Source organism: Lithobates pipiens, unplaced genomic scaffold, assembly GCF_037356315.1.
Source record: "Lithobates pipiens isolate NorthernLeopardFrog02 unplaced genomic scaffold, aLitPip1_a1.2 Scaffold_166, whole genome shotgun sequence".
NCBI classification, from domain to species: Eukaryota; Metazoa; Chordata; class Amphibia; order Anura; family Ranidae; genus Lithobates; species Lithobates pipiens.
This window is the reverse complement of record NW_027507752.1, coordinates 371,759-393,533: the sequence shown is the minus strand read 5'-3', so window position 1 is coordinate 393,533 and position 21,775 is coordinate 371,759. Positions and strand designations below refer to the sequence as shown.

The window sequence follows — 21,775 nt, the reverse complement described above, 5'->3', positions numbered from 1 at the left end:
ATGAATTATGTTTCTCCGCCTCCCTCTAACACACTTTGTACAAACAAACAAAACATTTCATTGTTTCCCGTTACCTTCCTTCCCCTCGGTGGCGCTGAGGCGGTGCACAGAAATGTCGGCGCTCTGTAGGACCGCGTCCGTCTCATTTTCTCGGGTAGCTTTGTGGAAGTACTCAGGCCAGGCCGATGTGTCTGGGGGAGCAATGGAGCCACAGACCCAGCAAGCGCCTGCGATTGGGGCGAGATCGGTGACTGATGGTCTGTGTGAGGGAGATCTATGAGTGATGGTGGAGTGAGGAGGACTTTCAGTGACTTCTGCGACCTGACCGGCTCCTTTCACATGAGAGACTTTGGCGACTTGAGCGTCTCCATCAACGACCCGAGCGGCTCCATCGGTGACCTGAGCAGCTCCATCAACGACCCGAGCGTCTCCATCAACGACCCGAGCGTCTCCATCAACGACCCGAGCGGCTCCATCAACGACCCGAGCGGCTCCATGGGCGACCCGAGCGGCTCCATGGGCGACCCGAGCGGCTCCATGGGCGACCCGAGCGGCTCCATCAACGACCCGAGCGGCTCCATCGATGACCCGAGCGGCTCCATCGGCGACCCGAGTGGCTCAATCAACGACCCGAGCAGCTCCATCGGCGACCCGAGCGGCTCCATGGGCGACCCGAGCGGCTCCATCGATGACCCGAGCGGCTCCATGGGCGACCCGAGCGGCTCCATAGACGACCCGAGCGGCTCCATCGATGACCCGAGCGGCTCCATCGGCGACCCGAGCGGCTCAATCAACGACCCGAGCAGCTCCATCGGCGACCCGAGCGGCTCCATCGGCGACCCGAGCGGCTCCATCGGCGACCCGAGCGGCTCAATCAACGACCCGAGCGGCTCCATCGGCGACCCGAGCGGCTCAATCAACGACCCGAGCGGCTCCATCGATGACCCGAGCGGCTCCATGGGCGACCCGAGCGGCTCCATCGATGACCCGAGCGGCGGCTCCATGGGCGACCCGAGCGGCTCCATCGGCAACCCGAGCGGCTCAATCAACGACCCGAGCGGCTCCATCGATGACCCGAGCGGCTCCATCAACAACCCGAGCGGCTCCATCAACGACCCGAGCGGCTCCATCGATGACCCGAGCGGCTCCATCAACAACCCGAGCGGCTCCATCAACGACCCGAGCGGCTCCATCGGCGACCCGAGCGGCTCCATCGGCGACCCGAGCGGCTCCATCGGCGACCCGAGCGGCTCAATCAACGACCCGAGCGGCTCCATCGGCGACCCGAGCGGCTCAATCAACGACCCGAGCGGCTCCATCGATGACCCGAGCGGCTCCATGGGCGACCCGAGCGGCTCCATCGATGACCCGAGCGGCGGCTCCATGGGCGACCCGAGCGGCTCCATCGGCAACCCGAGCGGCTCAATCAACGACCCGAGCGGCTCCATCGATGACCCGAGCGGCTCCATCAACAACCCGAGCGGCTCCATCAACGACCCGAGCGGCTCCATCGATGACCCGAGCGGCTCCATCAACAACCCGAGCGGCTCCATCAACGACCCGAGCGGCTCCATCGGCGACCCGAGCGGCTCCATCGGCGACCCGAGCGGCTCCATCGGCGACCCGAGCTGTTCTCTGCCTCTTGAGTTTGCTGATCTTGTGGACCTAATAGGGCCGTCCATTGAGGCAGCTTTACTGGCAAGGCTTCTCGGCCTTTTGGCTAAGATCAAGTGTAGTATCTGTTCTCATCAGTTGCCAGGAGGTGGCGCTTGCTTCCGTCCCTGTCTCTACGGCGAGGTGGAGCAGGGGTGGCGGTTGCTATGCAAAACCTGCTGGTGTAAAGGTGACCCGGAGCAGTTCGTAGCCGAAAGGGAAGCCTTCTGATGGGGACGGAGAACCACTGGTCGGTGCCAGGGGAGGGGACCCTGGATTGGGGCAGCTCTAGCTCGGGTCAGTTTTTCGGTAGGGAACGCTGGTTCCCCTTTCTCCCACCAGGGAAACGGCCAGTACTTCCCGAATGTAATTAGGTAGGAGTGATGGGAGCGAGGGTGAGGCCTGATGGTAAAGGGTCTCACTAAGCTCCTGGATCTCCATGCCTTTCTGGCTGGGGTGGGGGCTGCTGTGGTCTTGGCTGGGGGGGTCGGGGTTTCTTTTGAAAAGCCTGTGGTGATGTGCCCCTGAAGTGGCAGTTCAGGGGTGCCTTACTTTCACTGTGATTTATCACTTTGATGTTTGGCACCATGGCCACCTCACCAAAACACATGCCTTTTCATACCTGCCTCTAGGGCCAGGCCTTTTGGCTGGGACCAGAGGAATTTTTGATTCCTGGCCGGAGGGCCTGGTCATTGTGTTACACAATGGCCACCTTTTCACTCTCCTCTTCACTATCCCTTCCCCACTATTTATTTTTATGTGTGTTGTGTGTCACGTTTTTTGTTTGTCACTGCACGTGTGATGAGTAGGGTGTCGGTCCTCGGGCCAACCCTGAAAGTCTTGTGGGAGGGTGGACATAGGCCTTCTGGCTTGGTTTGCCCTCTCTCTCTTATAGGCATCCCCTGCAACAAAAATGTCATTTTTCTGTGAGAATATCCCAATGGGAAATCATGTCTAAAGGGATGCAGATCCAACAGCTTTCCTCATTAGTGCCCTGCAGGTGCTGCAGCTGATTGAGAATAATAAAACCACTCCCATTAGATTCATTTTCCCACAAGGGTGCAGACACACAGGGATTTCTTCAGAATAACAAAATGTAGGAATCTGCAACAAAGTTTGTAAACATCCTTGTAATGTACATGGATCACCCAGAGAGGAATTATTATTTTTTTCTCAACAAAAGTTGAGTTACGCTTTAAGGTAAAGAATCTTCTGTGTCCAGGATTACCCCCTTCAGCTCCCCCTTACGCTTACCTGAGCTCAATCTTGAACCAGTGCTGTGCCCGGGAGAAGCATCTCTCTCCGCACAGGGCAGATTGATAGCAGCGGGATGTCAATCAAATCCTGCGATTGGGGGGGGGGGGGGGGTAGGGCTGAGCCCCGCTGCCTATGTCTATGGATGCAGGCAGCTTCCAATAGGGCCAATGTCTAAAGAGGTGGAGCCATGAGAGCCAGTGTGGGATCCTAGAAGAGGAGGATTACATTGCTCTATGCAAAACCATTGCACAGAGCAGGTAACTATAACATGTTTATTCTTTTCTAAAAAAAGTTAAAGGATTGCAATCACTTTAACCACTACAGATCCGCGCTATTGCCAAATGACGGCATTAGCGCGGACCTACATTTCCGGGACAACGTCTATTGACGTCGTCCCGGATACGAGCGGCCTGCGCGCCCCCTGAGGGGCGCGCGCGGCGCGCTCTGTGATCGACGAGTCCGTGAGACTCGCCTGATCACCGATCCGTGCAAGGGGTCGATCCCGACCCCTTATCACGTGATCAGCTGTCAGCCAATGACAGCTGATCATGTGATAAAACGGAGCCGGTAATCGGCTATTATTCCTCCTCGCGCTGACAGCGCGAGGAGAGAAAAAAAAAGCCGATCACCGGCGGCCGTGATCGGGACATCAGTCCCGATCACGGCCAGCAATACAGCTGACCACCTGCCCCCTGCCAGTGCCCACCTGCCCACCGCCGTGCCATCCTGAATAAAAGTAAGTGCCCCCCATCAGTGCCCATAGTGCCCACAGTGCCACCTACAGTGCCACCCACAATGCCACCCACAGTGCCACCCACAGTGCCCACAATCTGCCTCAAAGGTGCTGCGACCCAGTGCCGCCCATCAGTGCCCAGCAGTGCCGCCCAGCAGTGCCACCTATCAGAGCCACCCATCAGTGCCACCTATCAGTGCCCATCAGTCCCATCTATCAGTGGTACCTATCAGTGCCCATCCGTGCCACCCATCCGTGCCACTTATCTGTGCCACCCATCCATGCCATCTTATCTGTGCCCATCTTTGCCCATCAGTGCCGCCTTATCTGTGCCCATCGGTGCCGCCTTATCTGTGCCTATTAGTGCCGCCTTAACTATGCCTATCAGTGCCCACCAGTGCAGCCCATCAGTGCCCACCAATGCAGCCCATCAGTGCCCACCAATGCAGCCCATCAGTGCCCACCAATGCAGCCCATCAGTGCCCACCAATGCAGCCATCAGTGCCGCCTAATCAGCGCACTTCAATGAAGGAGAAAAATGACCCGTTTGCAAAATTTTATAACAAACTATTAAAACATGATTTTTTTTTTTTTTTTTTTTTTTACATCTTTTTTTGTTTGTTTAGCAAAAAATAAAACTCCGAGCTGTAACTAAATACCACCAAAAGAAAGCTCTATTTGTGGGAAAAAAATGATAAAAATTTCATTTGGGTACAGTGTTGTATGACCGCGCAATTGTCATTCAAAGTGCATCAGCGCTGAAAGCTGAAAATTGGTCTGGGACTGAGGGGGGTTTAAGTGCCCAGTAAGCAAGTGGTTAAATGACAAGTCTTGAGTTAACCATTTTCTGACCGACATATGTATTACAGCGCTGCAAAGCCCCCACACCCAATCATCACTGATTCATAGATGTTTTAGTCCCTCAAAATCTGGGCTCAACAGCCATGCTGCCAGGAGTCTGGTCACGTTGGAGTGCCACATCTGCCTGAGCCAATCCAGAGCTATGAAGATCACCGGAATGCGCTCCATCTCAATCAGTCTGACCAAGGATTGCACAGGGTGTTGTGTTGTAAGGGTCTGGAGTGAAACTTTGCAAATTGGTTTTCTTCAAAGGAAACTACCATCAATCCCATAACTTTCATGCAGAAGCGAAAAGTTGGGCGACTCCTGGACTGAAGAATCTGAACCTAGGAGCAGAACCACGTGTACCATTTCTTCTGGGAAGAAAGCCTCTGGCTTGAGCCATATCTAGGATTAGACACTAATAACTTAAGTGAGAAATCACGTATAATGCTTCTAAAGGTGCCCAGCAGAACCTCTGCAAAGTCTGGACAGTCCAGGCTAAGTTTTTCACCAGAACTTGTGCTGTTTTCTCAGCAGGAGGTAATCTGGATATCACACAATAGTGATGGCTTGAGAGTGTAACAAACTTAAAAGGAGGGCCGGCTTTAAAAAAAATGTTTTTTAAAAGTCAGCAGCTGCAAACACTGTAGCTGCTGACTTTTAATAAGCAGACTTACCTGTCCAGGGCGCCCGCGATGTCGGCCGCCCGAGGCTGACCCGTCCCTTGGCTCTCAGATCCCGGCGCCGCCATTTCAACTAAGGGAAACAGGCAGTGGAGCCTTGCGGCTTCACTGCCCGTTTCCTACTGTGCATGCGCGAGTCGCGCAGCGCTTTGTGAATGGGGCGCGCTGTGTTCTGGGACACACAGTTCCCACAACACACAGCGCCCCATTACCCAGAAGACGCCGCACGGAGGAGAGAAGACCGAACATCACCGCGGAAGAGGCAGATTAGGACAATATGCCTAGCAACAGGCATTTCTGGTAAGTTTAAAAAACCATTTTTTTTTTCAATTTATTTATTTATTTATTTTTTCAGATTTTTTTATTTTTTGCTAATTTTTAATGTACTTTTGTTTTTCAGGGTAGCCCTCCACTTTAACACAAGCCAATACCTGAACACCCAATGTGCAGTAGACAGGCTGAGTGGCTGGGCCACAAACTGGAAGTGCAGTGGAGCCACAGCTGAATAGATGAATTGCTGATGTTCTAGAAATAGCTAAACAGTTGGCATTAATGCCTCAATACCCATGAATAGCAGGCAGCCGGGACACCAGCAGACATGCTTTTTGTGTTCTTGTCAGAATTGTCAGGCGGAAGTGCATCAACCAGAATGCATAAACGAATTGCGTCACCACCTAAACAGCAATGCTGTGAGGGGAGAAAACCCCCAAACTTAAAAAAGGTAAACATGAAAATAATGTTACTTACCGCCAATATAGTAGAAACATGGGGGGGTGGTTAGCACAATAAAGTGAAAACACCCCACATGTAAAAAACAGAACCCTGGCTAACTATGTAACCCTGTTTTACCTTATCCATGCTGTAGGTTCCCAAATGGGACCAAACTTCACCTACCATGGTGGGCTTTCCCCAGAAGGGGTCTTCGGACCGCTATAGGAATGGACCACAGGACTCGACTTGTATAGCACCCTGTAGCTAACTACGCTTGTTGCACCACGTGTTAAGGTTTGGCACATTTGGCATCTTTTAGAGGGGGTACCTGGTTTTGGCAGGTACCCTCTCAGTTCGCTGCGGTGAACTAAGCCAGAAGTTCAGCCCTCCCTCCTTCCCCTGCAGCCTTCTGGGACGATTCACAGGTTCCAGAAGACTATGGCCCATTCACAAAGCGCCTCTTTAAGGACATCAATAAATAACTGAAGTCTCACAGAGTGGGTAGGGTTATGAGAGTGCACTAGGCCTGTTCTCAGAAAAGCCTTTTACAGTGTCCAATCAAGTGAAGGTATAACCCATGGTCTTTCTTTCTGCCCTATACCATTAGATTAAGATAACTCTGTTACATTCCTGTCTGGGTGTAGAAGCGAGATGCATAGAATTACTACAGTAGTGACCGATTCGTGTTTCCATGAAGACACTTCTTGTCACCTACCAGCGTGTGTAGAGAATTGAAGTTAACTTTACCCAAAAATGATCAATCTCAGTCTACCTCCACTTAGATTGTTGTCCTGTGAGCTGGAAAATCTCTGTGCAGTAAAGAGCTGAAAGTGTAATGTTGCCACAGGCTTGGGTCTGACAAACTAATGTCATGGCTAAGATAGGTCACACTACAGGGCTTGTCCGGGAGAACAGAATTTTAGAAAGGATCTGCAGCCCTTTATTGACGAAGTCCTTAACCACTTGAGATCCGCGCTATAGTCAATTGACGGCTACAGCGCGGATCTCCTTTTCCGGGACTACGTCTATTGACGTCGTCCCGTGTACGAGGGGCGCGCGCGGCGCGCTCTGTGATCGGCGAGTCCATGAGACTCGCCTGATCACCGATCCGTGCAAGGGGTCGATCCCGACCCCTTATCACGTGCTCAGCTGTCAGCCAATGACAGCTGATCAGGTGACATAACGGAGCCGGTAATCGGCTAGTATTCCGGCGGCCGTGATCGGGACATCAGTCCCGATCACGGCCAGCAATGCAAGCGCCCACCTGCCCCCTGCCAGTGCCCACCTGCCCCCTGCAGTGCCACCCTAATAAAAAGTAAGTGCCCCCCGTCAGTGCCACCCAGCAGTGCCCACAGTGCCACCCAGCAGTGCCACCCACAGTGCCCACAATCTGCCTCAAAGGTGCTGCACCCCAGTGCCGCCCATCAGTGCCCAGCAGTGCCGTCCAGCAGTGCCACCTATCAGAGCCACCTATCAGTCCCATCTATCAGTGGTACCTATCAGTGCCCATCCGTGCCACCCATCCGTGCCATCTTATCTGTGCCCATCTTTGCCCATCAGTGCCGCCTTATCTGTGCCCATCGGTGCCGCCTTATCTGTGCCTATTAGTGCCGCCTTAACTATGCCTATCAGTGCCCACCAGTGCAGCCCATCAGTGCCCACCAATGCAGCCCATCAGTGCCCACCAATGCAGCCTATCAGTGCCGCCTAATCAGCGCACTTCAATGAAGGAGAAAAATGACCCGTTTGCAAAATTTTATAACAAACTATTAAAACATGATTTTTTTTTTTTTGCATTTTTTTTGTTTGTTTAGCAAAAAATAAAACTCCGAGCTGTAACTAAATACCACCAAAAGAAAGCTCTATTTGTGGGAAAAAAATGATAAAAATGTCATTTGGGTACAGTGTTGTATGCCCGCGCAATTGTCATTCAAAGTGCATCAGTGCTGAAAGCTGAAAATTGGTCTGGGACTGAGGGGGGTTTAAGTGCCCAGTAAGCAAGTGGTTAAAGACAGGACACACATCCACAGAAGAAGTCCACTTTTTAACAAAGTCCTTCTCATATGGCTAGAGTGGACACTTGGGAGGGAAAAAAAACTTGTCAAGGTTTTTTCAGTCTCCAAACAGGAAGACTGAGAAGAGTGGGTGCACCTGCTTGGCAGCCCTAAGGAAGCCTAGACTGAGGACAGCACTACAGGCTGATCCTCAAGTTTGTGATGCATATGGCGTTAATGATGGCCCAAACTGTCTCCTTTAACCACTTCAGCCCCGGAGGATTTGGCTGTTCAATGACCGGGCCATTTTTTGCATTACGTCACTTTGTCGATTTGACTGACAATCGCGTGGTCATGTGACGTTGTATCCAAACAAAATTGACGTCATTTTTTTCCCCACAAATAGAGCTTTCTTTTGGTGGTATTTGATCATCTCTGCGATTTTATTATTTTTATTTTTTGCTATAAACATAAAAAGAGCGACAATTTTCAACAAAAAAACAATATTTTTTTGCTGTAATAAATATCCTCAAAAATTTTTTTTTCCTCAGTTTAGGCCGATACGTATTCTTCTACTCTATCGTGACTGCGACATTATGGCGGACACATCGGACATTTTTGACACTATTTTGGGACCAGTGTCATTTATACAGTGATCAGTGCTATAAATATGCATTGATTACTGTGTAAATGACACTGGCAGTGAAGGGGTTAAGTGTATCCTAGGGAATGATTCTAAAACTGAAGGGACTGGGCTTGAACACACAGGACAGTGATCACTGCTCTTGATGACAGAGAGCAGTAGATCGCTGTCCTGTCACTAGGCAGAATAGGGAATGCTTTGTTTACAAAAGCATCTCCCCGTTCTACCTCTCTGCGACACGATCGCCAGGAGACCGGCGGACATCAAGTCCACGGGACCCGCGGGCACGATCACAGGGCCCGTGACGGGGGCGCACGCCGCAACGGCAAGAAATTCAAAGGGACATACAGGTACACCCATTTGCCCAGCCGTGCCATTCTGCCAATGTAAATGTACATGCGGTGATTGGCAAGCGGTTAATTGTGAAGTCATGGCAAAGGACTTTGGCTCATCCACCGTCTAAGGGGTAGCGAATACTGCAAGAAGATTGGTTGAGGGATTCTGCATAGGAAAGCGTGGAAGTGCGCTTATGGCCTCTGCGATCAGTTAACATTTAAATGTGCTATTTGACCCATGAAATCCTGCATGACTGGAATGAAATGCTTCCAGGATGGAGCAAAAGTGGCGGTCATACCTGATGGAGGTGGACTTTAAAGATGGCAAAAACCTAGCAGAGAGCGAAATTACAGACTGTTAGTTTAGACCAGGGATATGCAATTAGTGGACCTCCAGCTGTTGCAGAACTACAAGTCCCATGAGGCATAGCAAGACTCTGACAGGCATAAGCTTGACACTTAGAGGCAGAGCATGATGGGAATTGTAGTTTTGCAACAGCTGGAGGTCCGCTAATTGCATATCCCTGGTTTAGACGAATCGGGCAATACACTACTGGCAGCGCTAAAACAGTTAGTGGAGTGTGTGCTGAAGACCCCTGGAACAACCAAGCTGTCCTACAACACAAGGCAGACACAACATACAGTAGATCAGGGTACAAAGCTAGGCCTTAGATACTCACAAACCTGGCTGCTGGTAACAGGAATAGGGTAAGGCAGTCTAAGGTGACCATGTCCCTGTAGACAGGCAACAGAGAAGAATCAAGATTTCAATGCAACACTTGCAATCAGGAGCGAAAGCTGGAAGTTGCTTCCTCAACACTGAACGCTGGGGGATAAAAATGCGCACACACACACACATTTCACCTAGGGTTACCACCTGTCCAGGATTCACCCGGACAGTTTGGGTTTTGAATCATGTGTCCAGGTTTCAGTCCCCCTGAAACCCGGACACATTATTCAGAAAGGAATGTGGCTCAGAACAGGGCTTGAGAGGAAGTTGAGGGGGCACTATGTGCACCACATTACCATTCTCTTTGGAGTGCCCAAAGGTTTCCCAGGTCTTTTACAATCCTATAGTGCAGGGATATGCAATTAGCGGACCTCCAACTGTTGCAGAACTACAAGTCCCATGAGGCATAGCAAGACTGACAGCCAAAGCATGACACGCAGAGGCATGATGGGACGTGTAGTTTTGCAACAGCTGGAGGTCCGCTAATTGCATATCCCTGTCCTATAGCAACTTCGTGTAGATAAACAATTCTTTTTTTTTTAGATCCTCAGAGAGTTCTTTGCCAAGAGGTGCCATGTTGGACTTCCAGTGACCAAGAGTGAGAGCGATAACACCAAATTTAAGACACCTGCTCTCCATTCACACCTGAGACCTTGTAACACTAACGAGTCACATGACACCGGGAAGGGAAAATGGCTAATTGGGCCCAATTTGGACATTTTCACTTAGGGGTGTACTCACTTTTGTTGCCAGCATTAATGGCTGTGTGTTGCGTTATTTTGAGGGGACAGGAAATTTACACTGTTATACAAGCTGTACACTCACTACTTTACATTGTAGACAAGTGTCATTTCTTCAGTGTTGTCACATGAAGAAATTGAAGAAAATATTTACAAAAAGTGAGGGGTGTACTTACTTTTGTAAGATACTGTGTGTGTATATATATCTCATACATGCTTCAGTTAAATTATCCAATCAATGTGAGATTAGATCAAAACAAAGACTAAAGGTTTAGATTGGATTTGAGTAAATTGTCATTGTTTTGCATCAAAAGGCAGGTCCAAAATCCCACCCCCGGCCCATTTAGCCCGAAAGTGGTCAAAAATGACAAAAATCAGCCTCCAGCAGAAGAGCTGGTATTAGGGCCAAACTTCACTGCGCTCTGCCCAGCACCAACAGCAGTATCTGTTGAATTGCAAGGAACTTCCCCAGCTGAAGCGATGGTCAGCGGACAGGGGGTCCAAGACCTCTGCCCCACACCCGTGCCAGTTCCGGAGGCTCAGGGTATGAAAGTGGCAATCACTTTCCAGCAGTGGATACAGGGGGAGAAGGGAGAGGAGTTGTTTGTCGTCCCTCCCCAACAGTTGACCAGGGTGGAGGAAGTGGTCTTTCCTCCCCAGCAAAGATCCGTGCAACTGAGAGACAATACCACAGACATGTCGTCCCAGCAGCCAGATGAGGGAACGGAACAGGAAGCAGCCGGCTCACCTCCCCAATGGCAGCTACACAGTTTGGGAGTGGAGAAATCCAGCCTCCTGCCCCAATGGTTAGCCGGAGCAGAGGATGTGGAGTCCCCAGAAGAAGTGCTGGCAACAGGGCAGAGTGCTACCAACCTCTGCCCAGCACCGGCAACAACTGTAGAGAAACAGGGAGTCGGGGCAGTCCTCCCCTCTCTCCAGCGACAAACGGATGTAGTGAAGCTGCTACTCCCAGCTGAATCGCTGGCAACAGGGCAGAGCACCGCTGGCCGATGCCTAGCACCTACAGTTTCTTCTCAACTTCAGGGAACTGAGGCAATGGACCCCTCCCAGCAACAGGCCAAGCCATGGAAAGGTAAACACCACCCAGCTGAAGCGCTGACAGCCGGACATAGAGTCAATGACCTCTGTCCCACACCTACTGGTGTCAACTTTTCCTTACAGCCAAGATTGGAGATCATGCGGACAGACTATATGAGTTCACTCTGCCCGACTAACGCATGTCCAGACCAGGGGGAGGTCTGGGGCCTGGTTAGTCAACTTTTGATGGGGGAGAAATGTGACAGACTCACCCGGGACAGAGGATTTTGGAAAGGACTGAATGCCGGCCTCTTGTGTTGTGATTATGGTCCCTGGCATTTGGGGGAACAGTTCTCTTTGTGAGCTGTAGGCCTGGGGACCCCTGAGGTGGTGTTACTTTGGAGGCAGGCCAAGACACACAGACTCAGAATCGTACTATTGGGACACAAACTCTTATGCCCCGTACACACGAGAGGGATTAAGTCTGACAGACCTCCAAAGGAGTTCCGCCAGAGTTCCGACGGAGTTCTGGCGGATTTTTCGACCGAACGGACTTGACCACACACCATCACACCAAACTCCAACGGAGTCGAACGTGATGACGTACGACTGGATTCGACGTAGGAAGTTCATAGACAGTAGCCAATAGCTGCCCTAGCGTCGGTTTTAGTCCGTCGGAGTAGCACACACACGAGCGAATTTTTCGAAGGGGACCGGGTCCGGCGGAGTTCCGACGGGAAAATTTAAAGCATGCTTCATTTCTAAAGTCCGTCAGACTTTGGCAAATCAAAAGTCCGTTGCAGCCCACACACGATCGGATAGTCTGACGGACTCGGTCCGTCGGAGTTTGGATGTCGAAAAGTCCGCTCGTGTGTACGGGGCATAAGATGCTAATATCATCAACTCCAGCTACCTGTCTGTTGTCTTGTATAACGTAAATGAGTCTAGTCTGGCTTGACACAGATTCTAAAGAGTATTTCACCTTTCACCTAATTGACCCTGCAATTGAATGAAGGAGTCCAGTGTTGATTTAGATAATTAGCTCATGTTAATTCTGTTTCTGGCTACAGTTGTATTGTTAGAATAATATGACCAGGAGGGGGGACCTCCTCTTCTACTGTATTATAAATACTTGGCATTTTGGATCTAATAAATCAGTCCATGTCAGCAGATAAACAAGTCTTGTCTTGTTTTGTGCTTGGGAGCCGTTGGAATGTCTTATATCTATATTCAGACTGGGAGGAAGTGGTATATGACGAAAGCACTCAAGCGGAGTGTAGGGACGTTTCGTCACACAGACTATTCTACAGACAACGCCATCCGCCATTATTTATAACCTAACCCCCCCATACACCCTCTGGCCACCATTACCCCCATTTCATCCACCCACTTACTCCATGCACCCCCTAGCCCCATCAACCCTATTCCATCCCTCCATCACCGCCTTCACTCATACACTCTCTGGCCCCCATCACCACCTTCACCCATACACCCCCCATCATTACCCCTATTCCATCCATACACCACCCTTCACCCATAGACCCCCAGCCTCCATCACCCACATTCCCCCCATACACCCCTCAGACCCCCATCACTCCATTCTATCCCCCAACTTCCCCCATATAACCCCCCTTCCCCATGACCCACCATTACATCCCTCTATTTCCTCGTATACACCCATCACATCCATTGTATCTCCCTATTTCCTCCATCGCCCCCCTTCTCCCAGACCCCCATTCCATTCGACTAGTCCCCCCATACACCCCAAGACCCTCATCACCCCTATTCCATTCCCCTATCCCCACCACCATTCCATCCCCCTACTCTCCCCATACACCCCCATGCACAACTCCAGACCTCCACTCCCCTATTCTCACCAGCCACCATCATCCTCCCATTCCCCCTAAATAGCCCCCGCCACCATCACCCCCCCCATTCCATCCACCCATTCCTTCCATCCACCCCCCCAGCCATCATCACCCCCCATACACCCTCGGACCACCATCACGCCCATCCCCCTATTCCCCCATACACCACCGTTCATCCATACACTCCTTAGGCCCCCATTAGATCCATATATTCCCCCATTGCATATCCCTATCCCCCCATATGCCCCCATTCCGTCCCCCTTATTCCTCATCATTCCATCCCTCTACTCCACTGATACACCCCCTAGGCCTCCATCTCCCCTATTCCATCCCCCTACTCTCCCCATACATAACTCCATCACCCCCATTCCACCCCCTATTACCCCATTAAGCCCCCAGATCCCTATTCTATCCTATTCTACCCCCATTTCATCGCCCTACCACTCCCCATAAACCCCCCCAGATCCCTGTTTCATCTTCTTATCCCCCCATACACCCCAATTCCATCCTCCCATACACCCCCAGGCACCCATCTCCCCCATTACATCCCCCTACTCCTCCTATACACACCCTCAGACCCCCATTTCATTCCCCTTATTATCCACATATCTACCCCATGCCCTCATCACCCCTAGTCCACCAATACACTCACATTCCATCCTCCCATACACCCTCAGGCACCCATCTACCCCATTAAATCCCCCTACTCCTCCTATACACACCCTCAGACCCCCATTTCACTCCCTTATTACCCACATATTTACCCCAAGCCCTCATCACCCCTACTCCACTCCCCATCTCCCCCAATACACTCACATTCCTCCCCCCTAATCCTCCATAACACCAACTTCCCCAATCCTACGTCCAGTGTGATCACAGAGCTGTCATATTGGACAGTAGAGAACAATGAATTGGTCTTCAACAAGATGGTGGCCTCGGTCATCCCAGGATAAAAACTTCTACGAACAGCAAGTTCTTCTATTGCTTCCAAAATGGGGAGATTTTCAATAAAAATGTGTTCGCTGTGGACATGACACATTGAGCTCCTTCCCGTACCTGGATTGTATTGGGGAAAGTTAATATTCTATGTGGGACCTTCAGAGGGAGTCATACCAGGTTCAGCCACCAGATAGCAGCATTTTACTGTAATATAGTGTGATACCACATTTATCCACAAGGCAGCGACTGAGTACCAGTTATAGTCAATGCATAGAAAATCAGTGTGAGCGCTACCAGGATCAGCCAGCAGGTGGCAGCATAGTGTTTTGTATGAGATACGAGGCTGCGCGCGTTTCAGCAAGCTAATCGAGCCTTTCAGTGAATCCAGCCTAGGCTGGCGCTCTATTATGAATAATCCCGATGTGTGGGCTAGATTAGAATCCTCCAGTAGATACATCCCCGGAATTCGTACTCAGTGTAAGTCTCTTGCTACTACACCATTACTATTTTCTATTATATATATATATATATATTTTGTTACTAGTATTATGGGCAGATGTGAGCCGCTGAGATGAGTGATATTTTAGTGATCTGGAGATACTATTATTTTTATGATCTTTCAGTAGTATAGATAGATATCTAATGGGTTTGAAAATTAAATTAAATCATTTTTGATCCTTTTTTTTTTATATATTTTTTTATTTTTATTTTTTGGGGTGTGGTCCGTGGGGGTGGTTTGGGTGGATCTCTGTGGTAGTTTGGCCACATGCACTTAGAGACCCACAACACACACTTATATATATATACAGTGCCTTGTGAAAGTATTCACCCCCCTTGAACTTTTCAACCTTTTGCCACATTTCAGGCTTCAAACATGAAGATATAAAATGTTTATTTTTTGTGAAGAATCACCAACAAGTGGGACACAATTGTGAAGTGGAACGAAATCTATTGGATTTTTGAAACTTTTTTAACTAATAAAAAAATGAAAAGTGGGGCGTGCAAAATGATTGGGCCCCCTTGCGTTAATACTTTGTAGCGCCGCCTTTTGCTGCGATTACAGCTGCAAGTGGCTTGGGGTGTCTCTATCAGTTTTGCACATCGAGAGACTGAAATTCTTGCCCATTCTTCCTTGCAAAACAGCTGGAGCTCAGTGAGGTTGGATGGAGAGCGTTTGTGAACAGCAGTTTTCAGCTCTTTCCACAGATTCTCGATTGGATTCAGGTCTGGACTTTGACTTGGCCATTCTAACACCTGGATACGTTTATTTGTGAACCATTCCTTTGTAGATTTTGCTGTATGTTTGGGATCATTGTCTTGTTGGAAGATAAATCTCCGTCCCAGTTTCAGGTCTTTTGCCGACTCCAACAGGTTTTCATCCAGAATGGTCCTGTATTTGGCTGCATCCATCTTCCCCTCAATTTTAACCATCTTCCCTGTCCCTGCTGAAGAAAAGCAGGCCCAAACCATGATGCTGCCACCACCATGTGTGACAGCGGGGATGGTGTGTTGAGGGTGATGAGCTGTGTTGCTTTTACGCCAAACATATCGTTTTGCATTGTGGGCAAAAAGTTGGATTTTGGTTTCATGTGACCAGAGCACCTTCTTCCACATGTTTGGTGTGTCTCCCAGGTGGCTTGTGGCAAACTTTAGACGAGACTTTTTATGGATATCTTTGAGAAATGGCTTTCTTCTTGCCACTCTTCCATAAAGGGCAGATTTGTGCAGTGTACGACTGATTGTTGTCCTATGGACAGACTCTCCCACCTCAGCTGTAGTTCTCTGCAGTTCATCCAGAGTGATCATGGGCCTCTTGGCTGCATCTCTGATCAGTCTTCTCCTTGTCTGAGCTGAAAGTTTAGAGGGACGGCCAGGTCTTGGTAGATTTGCAGTGGTCTGATACTCCTTCCATTTCAAAATGATGGCTTGCACAGTGCTCCTTGGGATATTTAAAGCTTGGGAAATCTTTTTGTATCCAAATCCAGCTTTAAACTTCTCCACAACAGTATTACGGACCTGCCTGGTGTGTTCCTTGGTCTTCATGATGCTCTCTGCGCTTTCAATAGAACCCTGAGACTATCACAGAGCAGGTGCATTTATACAGAGACTTGATTACACACAGGTGGATTCTATTTATCACCATCAGTCATTTAGGACAACATTGGATCATTCAGAGATCCTCGCTGAACTTCTGGAGTGAGTTTGCTGCACTGAAAGTAAAGGGGCCGAATAATTTTGCACGCACCACTTTTCAGTTTTTTATTTTCTAAAAAAAGTTTAAATTATCCAATAGATTTCGTTCCACTTCACAATTGTGTCCCACTTGTTGGTGATTCTTCACAAAAAAATTTAAATTTTATATCTTTATGTTTGAAGCCTGAAATGTGGCAAAAGGTTGAAAAGTTCAAGGGGGCCGAATACTTTCGCAAGGCACTGTGTATGTGTATATATATATATATAACATTATCCTCTAGTGAGAAACCATTGCCCGTCTAGGCTCTGAGGAAAGGGGTTCTCCCCCGAAACGCGTCAGCCATTGTATTGGGGTATCGGTCGATTTTACTTGACATTAGAACCGGGCTGATTGATGTTCGGTGAGGTGGACCCGGCTGTATTGATTATGCCTTTTATCAATACTCGTTTGTGAGTAGCCATTTTGCTATATGTTTGGTTTGAATAAAGCTCTGTCTATGGTAATGCACTAGGTTGGTGCGCCCTCCATTTTTGTTTTGTATGAGATACAGCGCATGCCCAGTCCGCCCGCCATTATATGGGAGATAAATGTTTTTTGATCTTCAGGAAAATGGCGCGAGGAGGACTTTTCTGTTTAGTGTAATGCAGTGACCAGAGCAGCTGCGCCTGCCATTATAAAGAGCAGAATGCGGTGGGCGTGGCCATGTCCGAGCGGCTATGGTTCACAAAGGCGGGAAAGTGGCCAGGCTCCACCCCAACAATCTGATAGGACAGTTTATGATGTTTCTTAGACTTGGGCATTATTGTGTTGTGGAGAAAATAACCCGCATGGAGTTTACTTTGACATAATGACCCCGGAGCTACGAGAAGTGGGCTCTATAGGACGACAAGTCCGCCATTTTATCGAGGACCAGTATTTCGTCAGATTAGGCGACCCGTTAGAATGTGTAACGGAAGTGACGTTCATCGCCGCCATCTTGCTACACCCAGCACTCCTCCAAAGTAAGGAAACGCTGAGAAAGGAGAAAGCGGACATCTTGTTACACCCACCGGAGTTTTACATTTTATACTTATTTTATTTATGAGTCCCCCCTCAGTCCATTACCAGGCCCTTCAGGTCTGGTATGGATTTTAAGGGGAACCTGCGCCAAAATCCATACCAGACCCTTATCCGAGCACGCAACCTGGCAGGCCGCAGTAAAACAAGGGGGCGAGAGAGCGTCTTACCCTCATGAACCATACCAGACCACATGCCCTCAACATGGGGAGGGTACTTTGGGGTCCCCCCAAAAAAAATTTTTTTTTTTCGGTTGTCAGTGCTGTGATTGAAGATGGATTTACATCGCGGGACGCTTTTTTTTTTAAATAAAGGACTTGTCAAAAACTGTCTCCTGTCATTTTTACTTTTTGACACTTTTTTGGGTGAATGGGTAGGGGTCCCCTGCCCGCAGACCCCTACAACGGGCAAGGGTTGTGGGGATGAGGCCATTGTCCCCATCAACATGGGCTCAAGGTGTTTTGGGGGCATGTGGCCTGGTACAGTTCAGGAGGGGGGGTGCTCTCTTGTTCCCCTCTCTTTTCCTGTGACCTGCCAGGTTGCATGCTTGAATAAGGGTCTGGTATGGATTTTGGGGGGGACCCCACGCCATTTATTTTTATTTTGGCATGGGGGTTCCACTTAATATTTATACCAGACCCAAAGGGCCTGTTAATGGACGGGGGGGCATTTTTTTCAATGATTTTTATGTATATTGCTGGGATCTGACAATACATTACAGCCGTGAGCAATTTTAAATGACCTTTTTTCCTTTAGAAATCTAATTTGGTACTCTTCTAAACACGGGAAAGATGCGCTACTTTACAGGCAGACTAAGGAGACCCCCAGGTACGATATTTAAAGGAATATTTAATTTTTATTGTTTCACTGTAAGCATTATTAAAATCACTGCTCCGGAAATAACGGCTGTTTTTAAAACTTTTTTTGCATTGATATATGTCCCCTGGGGCAGGAGCCGGGTCTCCAAACACTTTTTATGACAATAACTTGTATATAAGCCATTAAAATTAGCACTTTTGATTTTTCACGTTCGTGTCTAATAGACTTTAATGGTGTTCACACAAATTTGCATTTATGGCAACGGTGAGTCTGCATTCATGGCGACGGTGGGTCTGCATTCATGGCAACGGTGGGTCTGCATTCATGGCAACGGTGGGTCTGCATTCATGGCAACGGTGGGTCTGCATTCATGGCGATGGTGGGTCTGCATTCATGGCAACGGTGGGTCTGCATTCATGGCAATGGTGGGTCTGCATTCATGGCAACGGTGGGTCTGCATTCATGGCAACGGTGGGTCTGCATTCATGGCAACGGTGGGTCTGCATTCATGGCAACGGTGAGTCTGCGTTCATGGCAACGGTGGGTCTGCGTTCATGGCAACGGTGGGTCTGCGTTCATGGCAACGGTGGGTCTGCGTTCATGGCAACGGTGGGTCTGCGTTCATGGCAACGGTGGGTCTGCATTCATAGCAACGGTGGGTCTGCATTCATGGCAACGGTGGGTCTGCATTCATGGCAACGGTGAGTCTGCATTCATTCATGGCAACGGTGGGTCTGCATTCATGGCAACGGTGGGTCTGCGTTCATGGCAACGGTGGGTCTGCGTTCATGGCAACGGTGGGTCTGCGTTCATGGCAACGGTGGGTCTGCGTTCATGGCAACGGTGGGTCTGCGTTCATGGCAACGGTGGGTCTGCATTCATAGCAACGGTGGGTCTGCATTCATGGCAACGGTGGGTCTGCATTCATGGCAACGGTGAGTCTGCATTCATTCATGGCAACGGTGGGTCTGCATTCATGGCAACGGTGGGTCTGCATTCATGGCGATGGTCGGTCTGCATTCATGGCAACGGAGGGTCTGCATTCATGGCAACGGTGGGTCTGCATTCATGGCAACGGTGGGTCTGCATTCATGGCAACGGTGAGTCTGCGTTCATGGCAACGGTGAGTCTGCGTTCATGGCAACGGTGGGTCTGCGTTCATGGCAACGGTGGGTCTGCGTTCATGGCAACGGTGGGTCTGCATTCATGGCAACGGTGGGTCTGCATTCATGGCAACGGTGGGTCTGCATTCATGGCAACGGTGGATCTGCATTCATGGCAATGGTGGGTCTGTGTTCATGGCAACGGTGGGTCTGCATTCATTCATGGCAATGGTGAGTCTGCATCTATGCAATGGTGGGTCTGCATTCATGGCAACAGTGGGTCTGCATTCATGGCAATGGTGGGTCTGCATTCATGGCAACGGTGAGTCTGCATTCATTCATGGCAACGGTGAGTCTGCATTCATGGCAACGGTGGGTCTGCACTCATGGCAACGGTGGGTCTGCATTCATTCATGGCAGCGGTGAGTCTGCATTTATGGCAATGGTGGGTCTGCATTCATTCATGGCAACGGCGGAGCAGCATTTATGGCAACAGTGGAGCAGCATTCATGGCAACGGTGGGTCTGCATTCATGGCAACAGTGAGTCTGCATTCATTCATGGCAACGGTGAGTCTGCATTCATGGCAACGGTGGGTCTGCATTCATTCATGGCAACGGTGAGTCTGCATTTATGGCAATGGTGGGTCTGCATTCATGGCAACGGTGAGTCTGCGTTCATGGCAACGGTGGGTCTGCGTTCATGGCAACGGTGGGTCTGCGTTCATGGCAACGGTGGGTCTGCGTTCATGGCAATGGTGGGTCTGCATTCATGGCAACGGTGGGTCTGCATTCATGGCAACGGTGGGTCTGCATTCATGGCAACGGTGGATCTGCATTCATGGCAACGGTGGGTCTGTGTTCATGGCAACGGTGGGTCTGCATTCATTCATGGCAATGGTGAGTCTGCATTTATGCAATGGTGGGTCTGCATTCATGGCAACAGTGGGTCTGCATTCATGGCAACGGTGGGTCTGCATTCATGGCAACGGTGAGTCTGCATTCATTCATGGCAACGGTGAGTCTGCATTCATGGCAACGGTGGGTCTGCACTCATGGCAACGGTGGGTCTGCATTCATTCATGGCAGCGGTGAGTCTGCATTTATGGCAATGGTGGGTCTGCATTCATTCATGGCAACGGCGGAGCAGCATTTATGGCAACAGTGGAGCAGCATTCATGGCAACGGTGGGTCTGCATTCATGGCAACAGTGAGTCTGCATTCATTCATGGCAACGGTGAGTCTGCATTCATGGCAACGGTGGGTCTGCATTCATTCATGGCAACGGTGAGTCTGCATTTATGGCAATGGTGGGTCTGCATTCATGGCAACGGTGAGTCTGCGTTCATGGCAACGGTGGGTCTGCGTTCATGGCAACGGTGGGTCTGCGTTCATGGCAATGGTGGGTCTGCATTCATGGCAACGGTGGGTCTGCATTCATGGCAACGGTGGGTCTGCATTCATGGCAACGGTGGATCTGCATTCATGGCAACGGTGGGTCTGTGTTCATGGCAACGGTGGGTCTGCATTCATTCATGGCAATGGTGAGTCTGCATTTATGCAATGGTGGGTCTGCATTCATGGCAACAGTGGGTCTGCATTCATGGCAACGGTGGGTCTGCATTCATGGCAACGGTGAGTCTGCATTCATTCATGGCAACGGTGAGTCTGCATTCATGGCAACGGTGGGTCTGCACTCATGGCAACGGTGGGTCTGCATTCATTCATGGCAGCGGTGAGTCTGCATTTATGGCAATGGTGGGTCTGCATTCATTCATGGCAACGGCGGAGCAGCATTTATGGCAACAGTGGAGCAGCATTCATGGCAACGGTGGGTCTGCATTCATGGCAACAGTGAGTCTGCATTCATTCATGGCAACGGTGAGTCTGCATTCATGGCAACGGTGGGTCTGCATTCATTCATGGCAACGGTGAGTCTGCATTTATGGCAATGGTGGGTCTGCATTCATTCATGGCAACGGTGGGTCTGCATTCATTCATGGCAATGGTGGGGCTGCATTCATGGCAAAAGTGGGGCTGCATTCATTCATGGCAACAGTGGAGCAGCATTCATGGCAACGATGGGGCTGCAGATGGGCACTAATTAGGCTGCATTCATGGGCACTGACCCTTATTTTGCTTCACAGTTCATTATTTAAAATGTAGGTTTTGTTTCCTGAAAGTTCCCTCTTAAAGTGAAGGTGCGTGTTATACTTCGATAAATACGGTATATCCAAATAACACGCCCGAGCTCATCTCTTCCCCACACACAGCCACAAAGGCGAGAGAATTCTTGTCGGGCCGTGTATTAGTGTTCGGATGAACACACTTAGACCGAATTTTAATGGTTCAAAGAATGTCAGGTAAAATGATCGGCCCTCATGCACGTTCACTCCATCAAATCTGGCCCTCTTTCGAAACCCCTGTCTTAGTCCCTT

At 49.8% G+C, this 21,775-nt stretch overlaps 1 pseudogene; it reads left to right on the top strand.

Annotated features, from left to right (window-relative positions):
- The first annotated feature begins 1,700 nt into the window (after positions 1-1,700).
- Positions 1,701-1,881, top strand: LOC143986521 (U2 spliceosomal RNA; annotated as a pseudogene).
- The last annotated feature ends 19,894 nt before the right edge of the window (positions 1,882-21,775 follow it).